This window comes from Polypterus senegalus, chromosome 8 (assembly GCF_016835505.1).
Source record: "Polypterus senegalus isolate Bchr_013 chromosome 8, ASM1683550v1, whole genome shotgun sequence".
Lineage (NCBI taxonomy): Eukaryota > Metazoa > Chordata > Cladistia > Polypteriformes > Polypteridae > Polypterus > Polypterus senegalus.
The window spans coordinates 41,510,223-41,523,749 of NC_053161.1; the positions used below are offsets into that span (position 1 = coordinate 41,510,223).

Here is a 13,527-nt window from a genome sequence, read left to right on the forward strand (position 1 = left end):
CATCACCTATATATCCACTCCCTGAAAACAGTTTGTTACTGGCCTTTCTGTTATTCCACCTTGTTCTGTTTCCTCTTCTAAACCCCTGGGTTTTTTATATGCCTTTAAGTACTGAGAATGTCATTAAGTTTTAGGCTTTTGGTAGGATATGTTGAAGTTTCTTTCTTCTGTCAACTCTTATAATATCCTATTTACTCCTCAAGTTTCCTTTTTTCATTCTGCTCTTTCTCTTTCCTCTTTTCAGCAGAAATTGTTCTGTTTGGGCTCAACCACTGCAAAGTTAGCCCTAGCGTTAAGCTAGAAATTTTCTGACTTTCTTTTTATATTTTTGCTTCTGTAATAATCTTTCTACAACTGTATGCTTCCTGAGCTATCTGCTACTCAGATAGATGGTGTGACTGGTTCAGATATTTCTAAGTGGCAATCATATATCCATCCATCCATCCATCCTCTTCCGCTTATCCGAGGTTGGGTCGCGGGGGTAGCAGCTTAAGCAGAGAAGCCCAGACTTCCCTCTCCCCGGCCACCTTCCAGCTCTTCCGGGAGAATCCCAAGGCGTTCCCAGGCCAGCCGGGAGACATAGTCCTCCAGCGTGTCCTGGGTCTTCCCCGGAGCCTCCTCCCGGTTGGACGTGCCCGGAACACCTCACCAGGGAGGCGTCCAGGAGGCATCCTGATCAGATGCCCGAGCCACCTCATCTGACTCCTCTCGATGCGGAGGAGCAGCGGCTCTACTCTGAGCCCCTCCCGGATGACTGAGCTCCTCACCCTATCTTTAAGGGAAAGCCCAGACACCCTGCGGAGGAAACTCATTTCAGCTGCTTGTATTCGCGATCTCATTCTTTCGGTCACTACCCATAGCTCATGACCATAGGTGAGGGTAAGAACGTAGATCGACTGGTAATTTGAGAGCTTTGCCTTGCGGTCGCCGCACCAATCCATCTGTCAATCTCACAATCCATTCTTCCCTCACTCGTGAACAAGACCCCGAGATACTTAAAACTCCTCCACTTGGGGCAGGATCTTGCCCCCAACCCTGAGAGGGCACTCCACCCTTTTCCGGCTGAGGACCATGGTCTCGGATTTGGAGGTGCTGATTCTCATCCCAGCCGCTTCACACTCAGCTGCGAACCGCTTCAGAGAGAGCTGAAGATCACGGCCTGATGAAGCAAACAGGACAACATCATCTGCAAAAGCAGTGACCCAATCCTGAGTCCACCAAACCGACCCCTTCAACACCCTGGCTGCGCCTAGAAATTCTGTCCATAAAAGTTATGAACAGAATCGGTGACAAAGGGCAATCCTGGCGGAGTCCAACTCTCACTGGAAACGGGCTCGACTTACTGCCGGCAATGCGGACCAAGCTCTGACACCGGTTGTACAGGACCGAACAGCTCTTATCAGGGGTCCGTACCCCATACTCCCGAGCACCCCCACAGGATTCCCGAGGGACACGGTGAATGCCTTTTCCAAGTCCACAAAACACATGTAGACTGGTTGGGCAAACTCCCATGCACCCTCCAGGATCCTGCTAAGGGTGTAGAGCTGGTCCACTGTTCCGCGACCAGGAAAGCCACACTGTTTCTCCTGAATCCGAGGTTCGACTATCCGACGGACCCTCCTCTCCAGAACCTCCGAATAGACTTTTCCAGGGAGGCTGAGGAGTGTGATCCCTCTATAGTTGGAACACACCCTCCGTCCCCTTTTAAAGAGGGGACCACCACCCGGTCTGCCAATCCAGAGGCACTGTCCCGATGTCCATGCGATGTTGCAGAGACGTGTCAACCAAGACAGTCCTACAACATCCAGAGCCTTAAGGAACTCCGGGCGATCTCATCCACCCCGGGCCCTGCCACCAAGGAGTTTTTGACCACCTCGGTGACTTCAGTCCCAGAGATGGGAGAGCCCACCTCAGAGTCCCCAGGCTCTGCTTCCTCATTGGAAGGCATGTTAGTGGGATTGAGGAGGTCTTGAAGTACTCCCCCACCACCCACAACGCCCTCGAAGTCGAGGTCAGCAGCGCACCATCCCCACCATATACGGTGTTGACACTGCACTGCTTCCCTCCTGAGACGCCGGACGGTGGACCAGAATCTCCTCAAGCCGTCCAAAGTCGTTCTCCATGGCCTCCAAACTCCTCCCATGCCCGAGTTTTGCCTCAGCAACAACCGCCATTCCGCTTGGCCTGCGGTACCTATCAGCTGCCTCCAGAGACCCACAGGACAAAAAGTCCTATAGGACTCCTTCTTCAGCTTGACGGCATCCCTCACGCCGTGTCCACCAACGGGTTGGGGATTGCCGCCGACAGGCACCGACCACCTTGCGGCCACAGCTCCGTCAGCCGCCTCAACAATAGAGGCACGGAACATGGCCCATTCGACTCAATGTCCCCACCTCCCTCGGGGCGTGGTTGAAGTTCTGCCGAGGTGGGAGTTGAAGCTACTTCTGACAGGGGACTCTGCCAGCCGCTCCCAGCAGACCCTCACAACACGCTTGGGCCTACCAGGTCTGACCGCATCTTCCCCACCATCGGCCAACTCACCACCAGGTGGTGATCAGTTGACAGCTCGCCCCTCTCTTCACCCGAGTGTCCAAGACATATGGCCGCAAGTCCACGACACACCACAAAGTCGATCATCGACCTGAGGCCTAGGGTGTCCTGGTGCCAAGTGCACATATGAACACCCTTATGCTTGAACATGGTGTTCGTATGGACAATCCGTGGCGAGCACAGAAGTCCAATAACAAAACACCGCCGGGTTCAGATCGGGGCCATTCCTCCCAATCACGCCCTTCCAGGTCTCACTGTCATTGCCCACGTGGGCATTGAAGTCTCCCAGCAAAACGAGGGAATCCCCAGAAGGTATGCCCTCTAGCACTCCCTCCAGAGACTCCAAAAAGGGTGGATACTCCAAACTGCTGTTCAGCGCATACGCACAAACAACAGTCAGGACCCTTCCCCACCCGGCGGAGGGAGGCCACCCTCTCGCCCACGGGGTAAACCCCAATGCACAGGCTCCAAGTCGGGGCAATAAGTATGCCCACACCTGCTGGCCTCTCACCGGGGGCAACTCCAGAGTGGTAGAGAGTCCAGCCCCTCTCAAGGAGATTGGTTCCAGAGTCCAAGCTGTGCGTCGAGGTGAGTCCGACTATATCTAGCCGAACCTCTGACCTCGCACTAGCTCAGGCTCCTTCCCTTCAGAGAGGTGACATTCCACGCCCCAAGAGCCAGTTTCTGTAGCCAGGATCAGACCGCCAAGGTCCCGCCTCGCCACCACCCAACTCACACTGCACCCAACCTCCTTGGCCCCTCCCATAGGTGGTGAGCCCATGGGAGGAGGACCCACGTTACCTCTTCGGCTGTGCCCGCCAGCCCCATGGGTGCAGGCCCGCCACCAGGCTGCCATCGAGCCCCACCCCCAGGCCTGGCTCCAGAGGGGGGCCCCGGTGACCCGCGTCCGGGCAAGGGAAAACGTCGTCCACAGTTTTTATTCTTCATTGGAGGTGTTGAACCGTTCTTTGTCTCATCCCTCACCTAGGACCAGTTTGCTTTGGGTGGCCCTACCAGGACAACATAGCTCCTAGGATCATTGGATCCCTCCTTGAGCCGTCACCTTATCGTGGTGGAGGGGTTTGCGTGTCCCAATGATCCTAGGAGCTATGTTGTCCGGGGCTTTATGCCCCTGGTAGGGCCACCCAAGGCAAACTGGTCCTAGGTGAGGGATGAGAAAAAGAACGGTTCAACACCTCCAATCATATATATATATATATATATAATGTGCTGTATTCAGACTTATCTGGATGCGAGCTTTACTTAATAACCACATATTTTATCCTGTATACGGCTGGGCCTTCTCTCTGTTTTGATTAACTTGTGCTATTTGGAGCTGTGGGGTTTAAAGCTGTGGGACTGGTATTTTGTTTTGCATTGATGTTTTCATGGTTATGTTATGTTTGATTTACTGTAACTTGTATTTGCATATTTACCTAATAAAATTTTGATCATAAAAAAGACCCCAGAAGGTGTAGTGCTGTGGGGAACATCTTACATTGTTCCAATTCGAAAAAAAGACAGGCACCTCCTCACTTAATGATTAAAGACCAGTGGCACTTACATTCCACATAACAAATTTTGCCTATCTTGCAAAGACTGGAGTGAAAGATACAATAAATTATTTGCTGCACAAGTCCCCAAGCATTGTGAGGATTCTATTTTTGATTTATTCAGTGCCTCCGATAACTTTTAGCCATCCTTGTTAAGGGTCAAGCTCAGAGATAAGCAGGTGGTTGAGCCTATGGTGTCCTGAATAATGGACTATCAGTCTGGGAGACGACAGTTTGTGAGATTCAAGAGCTTTGTCTCTGATATGGATATGAGCAACACTGGAGCACCACAAGGAACAGTCCTGTCTCCTTTACTTTTCACTCCATGCATCTTGGACTGTAAATATAACACAGGTCATGTCACTTGCAGAAATTCTATGATAATTTTTCTCTAATGGGGTGTGTTGATAAAGGAGATGAGACAAAGTATAGTAGTCAGGTGGAGAACCTTTTTTTTTTTGTTGATGCAAAGAGTATTGACTGCAACTTAACATCCACAAAATCAAAGAATTGTTTGTTGACGTACACTGCACCAAAGGATTTCTATGCCCAGTCACGACTCAGGGAGAGAATGTATTGGCGGTACACTGCTACAAGTACTCGGGGTTCTCGGTTCTTTAATGTGGGTAGTGACATCCTTCACATCTTCTCCAACTCTGTCATGGCCAATACAATTTTCTATGCTGTGGTGTGCTGGTAACATCACTTCAAGAGAGACCTGATGAATCAACAAGGTAATTAAAAGGGCAGGCTCAGTTATAGGACACTCTCTCGACCCACTACGGATAGTGGCAAATTAGAGAATGAAAACAACACTGAGTACAATTATGAACAATTCTGCACATACTCTCTCTGAATGAGCACTTTCTGCCAATAAAATACTAAGTAAAATGGTGTCATGATGCTACCAGGGCTACTTCATACCATCTGCAATATGTCTGCATAATGCATCACTGTGACTGCCATGTTAGACATTTTTTTTCTTTTTAGTAATTCTGGTGTTTATTTGATGGAGTAATTGTTGTTGTTTTTATATTTATTTATAAATTTATTTTTTTATCTTTTGATCTTCTTTAAAAGCTAAATTTCCACCTTGGGGCAAATAAAGTGCTGTCTATTAAATTCAAATACAGTGTGTGTTGACATGAGACATCTAAACAAACATTTAACTACAGAAAGATACAAAATAGTATACCTTCCAAGAATGCTCCTGTGTAGTTTCAGTACTGGTTCCTACCACAGGATTTTTGACAAACATAACTACAAAAGTGAATGTAAAGCCCAGAAACTTCATTACACCCATAGGATGATGCATGTGCTATTATATGGGATTACCTACTATATACTGTACACCACATAAATTCCAGATAGAGATGTCTAAACTGTTAAAGGACTTAATGTATAGCAAATTCATCTTCTGGATTTCAACCAACCAGGGCCAAAAAAAGTAATGAATGCATCTACAATTTAAGGTTGAAAACTGTAGTCTGGGGTAGTCATAGCTGAGTTACTGAAACTACAGCAAAAAATAATCTTCTGTTTGGCTAGAAAGGCTTGGAGTTCATTTATAAGATATGTGGAATGTGAATAATTCATGTAAATGTTGCTTCACCTTTGATCATACTTTATCTCATAGGCTTGGCTGTTTTCTGGTACAAAATTTCAAAGAACCATAAAGAAGTATTAGTGTCAGTGCAAGTGAATAACTGCAAGTGGATGCTTACAGCTGTCAAATTGTGCTATGTTTCTGCCCATCTCTCATTCCTGAGACACTCATATTTTAAAGTAGAACATCTAAAAGAATCTCTCTCTACCTTAGCTGAGTACTGGAAATCTAGATGAACTAGCAAAAGATCAACCATCTCAGGTTTGTTTTGAAATGTTCAAGTTTCTTGGTGCATTTGGATTGCTTTCAGTTTTCTGTGTGTCCAGTACTTAAACTAGAGCTCAATTAACACATATTCTGGTCCAAGGTGGCAAAATTTTTGAACAAAGTGTTGAATCCGTGATTTTGTTATAAATAGTAGGCTGTTTGTCATGATCTAATGACTCTCCTTGTAATATTCTGCCAGCTCTAATAATGAAACTGGAATGGTTAGTTTGTAATCAATTAATAGGGTTTTAGAGGAAATCATATTCAGTTCCTGTAACTAATGCAAATGGTAAGGGAAACTGATGTAGGCTTTTGGTTAGGCTCTTGGCAGCAGTTACAGTTCTTTTTTCTTCCACAAAAACCAAAAGGCTGATGATTTAGATCAGCTCTATTATGTAGTAGTAGTACTACCAGTATTAAACTCCACCTGTACAGATTACAGTGTAATTGCACTGACGTGGACACTTGCTTGCATGTTCAGCTAACATGCTGTAAGTTACCTGAACAATGCAAACAAACATATATTGACATACAGAACTTAGTGTTATTTAATAGGAAACACAGATCATCTTACCTGATGTATACTACATACCCATATGTAAGAGATGTTAGATTGAATGACACCTATGTGTGGAGTGGAAGTCAGGGTGTTCTAGTTGCATCATCCAGTTCTTCAAATGTGTTAAGCAGGGTTTCATGTAGTGTAGCAGGCACAGGTACGACATTATGAACTTTATGAAGACCTAGATTCTTGCTAGATTGGGCTTATTAGCTAAGGATCATAATACTGTGCCCTGATTAAACCAGCACTAACATAAGCTGACATGCATGCAGTTAAGAACAATTGTTGAGTCTACTTACAAAGTGATAATGATAATGGATATTGTTGCTTGAATCAACTTAACTCCATTCTATGCAGCATAAAGATCTATTTTAGAAATTAAAGCTGACATTCTGAGACCACAATTAAATTGGACCATTGTCACAATATAGTTTCATTTTAGTTTTGTTTTTATTATGGGATGGCATTTTATTTAGTGTTTTCATTGATGTGGCCATCAAATGATAGCATTATTTGTGCATTGCTGCGTCATTCCCTGCTGCTATAAAATATGGCAGTGCATAGTGTCAATGGCAGAGCTACATTTCTAGGACTCTGAAGCTTGAACTGTTACAGGGCCCCCTTCACAACCAGGAACAAGGACTGGGTAACTACAGTTATCTTTTTCAATGAGGTTGTTTCACGACAGATCACAACAATTTTTTTTTCAAGTTTAACCACTACAGCTCAGATTTTGAGTAAAATTTCTGTATTGGATGCATTGATGATTCTAAATTGTCCCTACTGTGTACTTGGTGTGTGTGTGTGTGTGTGTGCACCCTGCAGTGGGCAGGCGTCCTGCCCAGGGTTTGTTTCCTGCCTTGCACCCTGTGTTGGCTGGGATTGGCTCCAGCAGACCCCCATGACCCTGTAGTTAGGATATCGCGGGTTGGATAATACATGGATGGATGGATTATCGCACACATCAAAGTCACTGCTGCTAATACAAATTTCCCATGCCTAATAGTTTTCAAGTTATGGATTATGGGCCCTGAAGGTTAAGTGTCACAGTAAATCTTCCCCAGCACAATACATTTTGTCTATATTCTTGGATTTAAAAATGCTGGAATGTAGTTCACATAGCTAAAACAACAACTCTTTTAAGGGAAATCTATTTCTAGTTTCAGTTATGATCTTCTCCTTTGACCCATTTTATTTGTTAGTGAAATTTTGCCTTGTGTTTTGGTTTGGCATTTTGTGAATTATTCTGCCCTAGTGAACAACTTAAGTTAACTATCCTTTGCCTTTCTCCTTAAACAGCATCCAAATCTCTTAGTAAATTCCTTACTTTTCCCTTCAGCAGATTGTCAATTTCCAAATGGCCACAATAAACATGACAAAAGAGAGCTGTCTGATGCTTTTACTGTTTTTGCATTTATAGAGGGCCACTGAATTAAAGATCCACCCTGAAGCATCACACCACAAGTCAAACATTGAGCAACACAACCTGCAGTTAGTTCTGATGCACTGTCTGAGCTTAAGCAGACCACAGTGTTGTGGAAACAGAAATGCCTGGTGAAATATAGCTTTAATGATTTACCTGATGCCCAAAGCATGTTCTCTTATAGCACACTTTAGGAAGGATAGGCCTAAGGGTGCCAGCTTAAGCAGTGGCTAAAGAGAAAATAATTTTGTTGGAGCAGTTTGGTCAGACCATAGATAATGTCTTTCAAACAGCTTCTAATATATTCTTACAAAAGATCTGAAGACTCAAAAAGAGAAGGAAGGAATCTTGTCCAGGTTATTCTTAGCAAGGGTAAGAAAATGTGCAGCTCAATCTGATGATATAATCAAGAGGTGGCAGCAGATATTTAAAGAGCTCAGTGGACACACCTTTTTTGGAAGAGGCAATGTAGAGGAAATCTGGTAGAACTGGGTTTATTTATGTAGCTGACATCACTACATTGGGTGAAAAGCATCATGCTGGCAAGGTTACAGGAATGGATAACATTCATCCAGAAATGTTGAAAGCTGTCACAACCAGTAATCACATAAAAAATAGAAGTGCCAGGGAAGGAAAGGAAATAGCATGTAGTGTTAAGAAAACCTGGATAACTGTATCACTAATTGACAAAATACAAAGTAGTTACAAAGACCATGCATTGAGCTGTGAAATCCTTGTTTCTTTGCCCGCATTAGTTAACAACATAGAGGTGGTGAAATAAAGCATGAAGGAGATAAAAGTACAAAAGACATAGATTCTGGCATTGAAAAATTAACAACCTTACCTCTGTCTCAGGTTTTCAAAGATCAACAACAACAGCTGTCACAATCATGGCCTCTAAAAAGATGTCAGAAACTCTTCACAGTTGATGTGACATTTTTGGCCACAATAATTGGTCCCGCTTAGTTGTGAGACGATGACCCCTAGTGCTCGAGGACACTTAGAAGACTATTGCACCATTATAGTTCACCGAAAGCTGTTCAGTTTCTCCTTCTCCATTGACTTAAACGCATTTATCCGAGTTTGGCAAAGTTCCCAAACATTTCTGTGATTTCACGGAAGTGAAACAAATCCATTTGGGATCAGGTAATGGTTTTAAATCAATCACAACACTAGCAGTGATGCCCAGCTGCAGACCCCATGTCACATGCCTCCATTCACTTGTCAGTTTCCACTGGTCACTTCCTCTTATCGGCTCAAACACTTGTTAAGTTATATAATTATAAGGTAGTCCAATGTAATGTGTATATTTAAAGAATGAGCTCTATGGTGGTTCATCTGTGTTTAAGAAAAGAAAACTTGAAACGTAATGAAAGTTCATTATTTGAAGTCATTTAAGTCACATATTTTAACAAGCTTTCTTATTATTTTATTATTCCGTAAACCAAAATATGGATAATAGATGCATGTATGGATGAATCTCATACTTCTTATTGTCCTCTGTTGTTGCACAGCTAAACATCTTTCTTCTTCTAAAGTCCATAAATGTAACTATGACTATAAATGAATAAACACAATTTCTATGTCACAGGAGACCTCAGTCTAAATTTTAAACCGTAAACCTCAGTTCTCACAATATAATTCAGGTCCGTATAAAGTTCAGCACAGTCATAAGAGAGATATCAGCATCAATTATAAGTCAGACTGTAAACACTGACCACAGATAAGCAATGCATATAGGCGATATACTTAAGACATATTAAAGCAAAGAATATCGAAGTGTGAGCAATTTGCTGCTAAATATTATACAAGATAATACAATGATATGATACCTGACTTAGACACCACTGACCTGGACGCAGTCAATATGAAATCCGCACGTTTCTCAATGGATTTTCCTCCTTAATCCAAAAAACGTTGGTGATAGAAAAACTGTGGACATTAAACTGGCCAGTCTGAGTGAGAGTGGGGATGTCCGAGAGGGCACATCCGCAATCCACTAACCTCGTCTTCAAATAAACAGCTGGTGCTGCCTTGATTAACATATGGCAATAGATGTCGTGGATTCACAGATTAAATTTTGCGCTGAAATTGTGCTTTAGTTATCGTTCAGATAATCAAGCACCTTTATTTCTATCAGTGTTTTTAAAATACATGCGGCTTTTGAGCACACATAGCTAGGAAGTTCTGCGAGATTCCGTGATCGTCCAGTAGCTGGCAGCAGCCGAATAAGTTTAAAAGGCGGAGGGAAGCGAAAGAGCTGCGATTGTTTGTCGCCATGGCTACAGGACGCAATCAACAAGAGCATGGCTGATATTACATACGAGGAGGCTGCAAAAACAAATCTGCTGTGATTTAACTTCTTGTTCCTTCACCGTTCCGCCATTCATCAGGTGAGGCCAATACTTCTAACAACCAGCAATCTTTGAGTAATACAGTAATACATAGAGTAAAATATAAAAAATTAATCTTGCTACTCCGGAGGAAACAAAATCTACAAAATTAATGCTCGAACAGATATTTAGATCTTTCTGTAAAGTAACGTTTGTTTCATTTTATTTCCTTTTTCAGTGTTTAAAATATACTTTTTAACCCTTTATTAATAATAAGCTGTAGCACTTTTCGGGCGAGATGTGCGACTTGTCTAATACTGTATTCAAAGTATGTCTTCTGCTAATTGCTATTTAATACACTTCACAATATTAAATGTCTGGGTAGACTGTAGCAGGCCTGAAACTTCCCGTGAACATACTGTATTTATAATCTAAAGACATGTCGAATGTAAAATATACACTTTTGAACATTATTTCATGTTGACCTATACACCTGCATCATTTTTATCACAACTAGAAGAGTGCTATTTGCAATTGCATTACTTTATGTTCTAAAAATACAAACATTTGGCATCTGATAAGTCATGTTTTATTTGACCTGATAACCTATGAGGATCTGGAAATCTATAATAAATAAACTACCTGGCATGTTTACTTTTTCTGTATCTTTTTTATAAAGTGGGCGAGCCAATGGTGCTTTGGATAGCACTGGTGTCTTATAGCTCCCAGATTCAAAGCCTGCATGCCCCCTGTCAGTATGGGAATCATGCATGTATGTTTATTAGGTATCCTTTGAATATTTTGGTGTGTCCCATTGAAGTGCAGGGTGAGTTAACTGGAAACTGATTTGATCTGATATGCATAAGTGTGTGCTGTGATGGACGACTTCCCCATCCAGGTTAAAGTCATTTTGTTGAAATGACCCTGTAACTCTGAACATAATGCATAAATAAGAAGGGAAACCTGGCCAACTGGTGTGATGTTGCAGCAATGAGTACGTTTGGTTTTCTTTCTTTAAGTTCCACTTTACTGTATTGTTATTGTGCCCTCAATTTAGTGATTCTGTACAGGGAAGCTGGTGTCATAAGGGTGAAACTAACACCATGGATGGGACTCCAGTAGTTCTTTGTGCCCTGTCATGCATGTACTGGTCATCTTAATTTGTATGAATAAAGAATTGTTGCTGAATTCCTGTGATGACTACCCAGGCATTTTCCTAAGAATTTATGTCCATAAGAGAAAAATGTTGGGCATTTTTGAATTAAACAACCTGAGTACATAAGGTGGTTGTCTAATTAGAGTTATTAGTGAGACCATTGTATGATGTGATGATGCACTCCTGGTTCCACGGAATCACTGTGTCAGATAAGCTTTGCTCATTTATGTTTTCTCTTGTTCATATTAATTTAAAATGACAGTGTAGGGTGTAGTTTGATTAACAAGAACAAGAGGGCATAACACTGATTTCTATCACCAAAATCTAAATGGTTTAATACAGATGTATCTTTCACACATGTACATAGAAACCAGTCATTAAATTAACATTGAGCTGACTGAGAAAACCATGAAGATAACCCAATGGTTTAATTAATTAATTGTTGGATGTCTACAATGGACTGGCATCCTGTTTTGGGATGTTTTGTGTTTTATACCTGAAGCCACCTGGAAGAGCTGCAGTCATAGCCATGATTTGGTTTTGTTGCATGTTACTTACTGCTGAATGCCATTTTAGAGTGTCAAATAGCAATCAAAATAATTATCCACAAAATGTAAATAGAAGTCAACACTGTTTGTTTAGAAATGCACTACTGCAAGACTTGCAGGTCCATTATTGCATTTTGTCAGTGTCAGTTCTCCAAATTGTATTATATATGTTTAAATAAACTAAACCTACCCTCAGTTCCCCACAGAAATGAATTCAACACTAAAATCCATTGTACGTACATAATTAACACACCCTAATATAGCCCTTATAAGTTTTGTGTCAGTGAAACTCTTTCTGGTTGCAGTTCTAGTTTTGCCCAATCAAAAGGCCAATGTAGAAAAGCTGTTTGTTATGATAGTACTATAGGAGCAAGGCATTCTAGTTTTGGAGAGGACGGCAACCCCTGGCAGGGCATTTCCACACTCCATACAGAGTGCACTTGGAATGGGGACATAAAAGTAGAGAATCCAGGATAAATCCACATGAACACAGGGAAAACATGCAAGCTTCACACAGACAGAAAATGCTCCAGGATTCCAGTCCAAGGCGCTCTAGAGTTATAAAGTAGTGCTAAATAAACTACTGTGCCACCACGCTGTACACATAAACAGTTTCAATAGTTCAAAACAAATTCCGTATTTTCTGTTGCTTACGTTTTGAAAGGTTTGAAATAATGAATTACTGATATACTCTGTATTGTCTGTAAGTTCTAAAGTGGTTCTTCGCACACTGCTCTGTGTTCACTTCCTCTGAGAACAAAATTAAAAGACATTTAACTGTATGCATCCTGTCTCTTGTGTGTATAACTATGCCCATGAACTGATGCTGCCCATTAATAATATGAAAAACTTTGCTGGTGCAGTTGCCGATGTATAAGGCGAAGTCATGCATGGGTAAGACGTGTGTCAAAGAAATCTCACAGTCCAAAAGTTCGTTTTAAAAATTTTTAGTGAAAGTTAGAAGCAAATAATCCACACAAGAATAAAAAGAAAAATAGTTACACACATAGAATAAAGGCAAAAAAAAGGAAGAAATGTATCTTCTATAAACTTAGATTTTCTTAAGAAGCTTTGGTTATTTCTATACTTAAAGGTTCTTAATTTCTTCTTCTGTATACAGAACATACGGTTCAACACTTAAATCTTTTATTTTACGAGTTACTTCACACTCAAAAGGCCCGTAGGCCATTGGCACATAGACTTGCGCCCAGGCACGGTCACATGCGCAAGCACGAACACGAGCACAAACAAGAACACGGTTAAAAAACTGTATGCCTCTGTACCTTACACAAGGCGAGGCTAGACACTAACTGGAGATTATTGTTTTAGTCAAAACTGTTAGAAATGGCAGGAAAATACCAACACAATTCCATTCACGGGGGTTATAGGAACCTCCCATATTTTATGCATTATCATCTAGTAAAATATTCATTAATTTTATAGAACTAGGAAAATGGCTCTTACACATGGCAAGAAATGGATTTTTTGTTTTTACTTTAAAAATTACACAACAATTATTTGGAAATGCT

The 13,527-nt window shown here is 42.0% G+C and overlaps 1 protein-coding gene across 1 annotated transcript in view; it reads left to right on the plus strand.

The window, feature by feature from the left end:
• Window positions 1-10,260: 10,260 nt before the first annotated feature.
• Window positions 10,261-13,527, plus strand: part of ccdc146 (coiled-coil domain containing 146) — a 152,738-nt gene continuing 149,471 nt past the window's right edge. The window contains exon 1 of the mRNA XM_039761027.1: window positions 10,261-10,354. The gene's annotated coding sequence lies outside the window, so the exon portion shown is untranslated. The remainder of the gene's footprint in view (window positions 10,355-13,527) is intronic.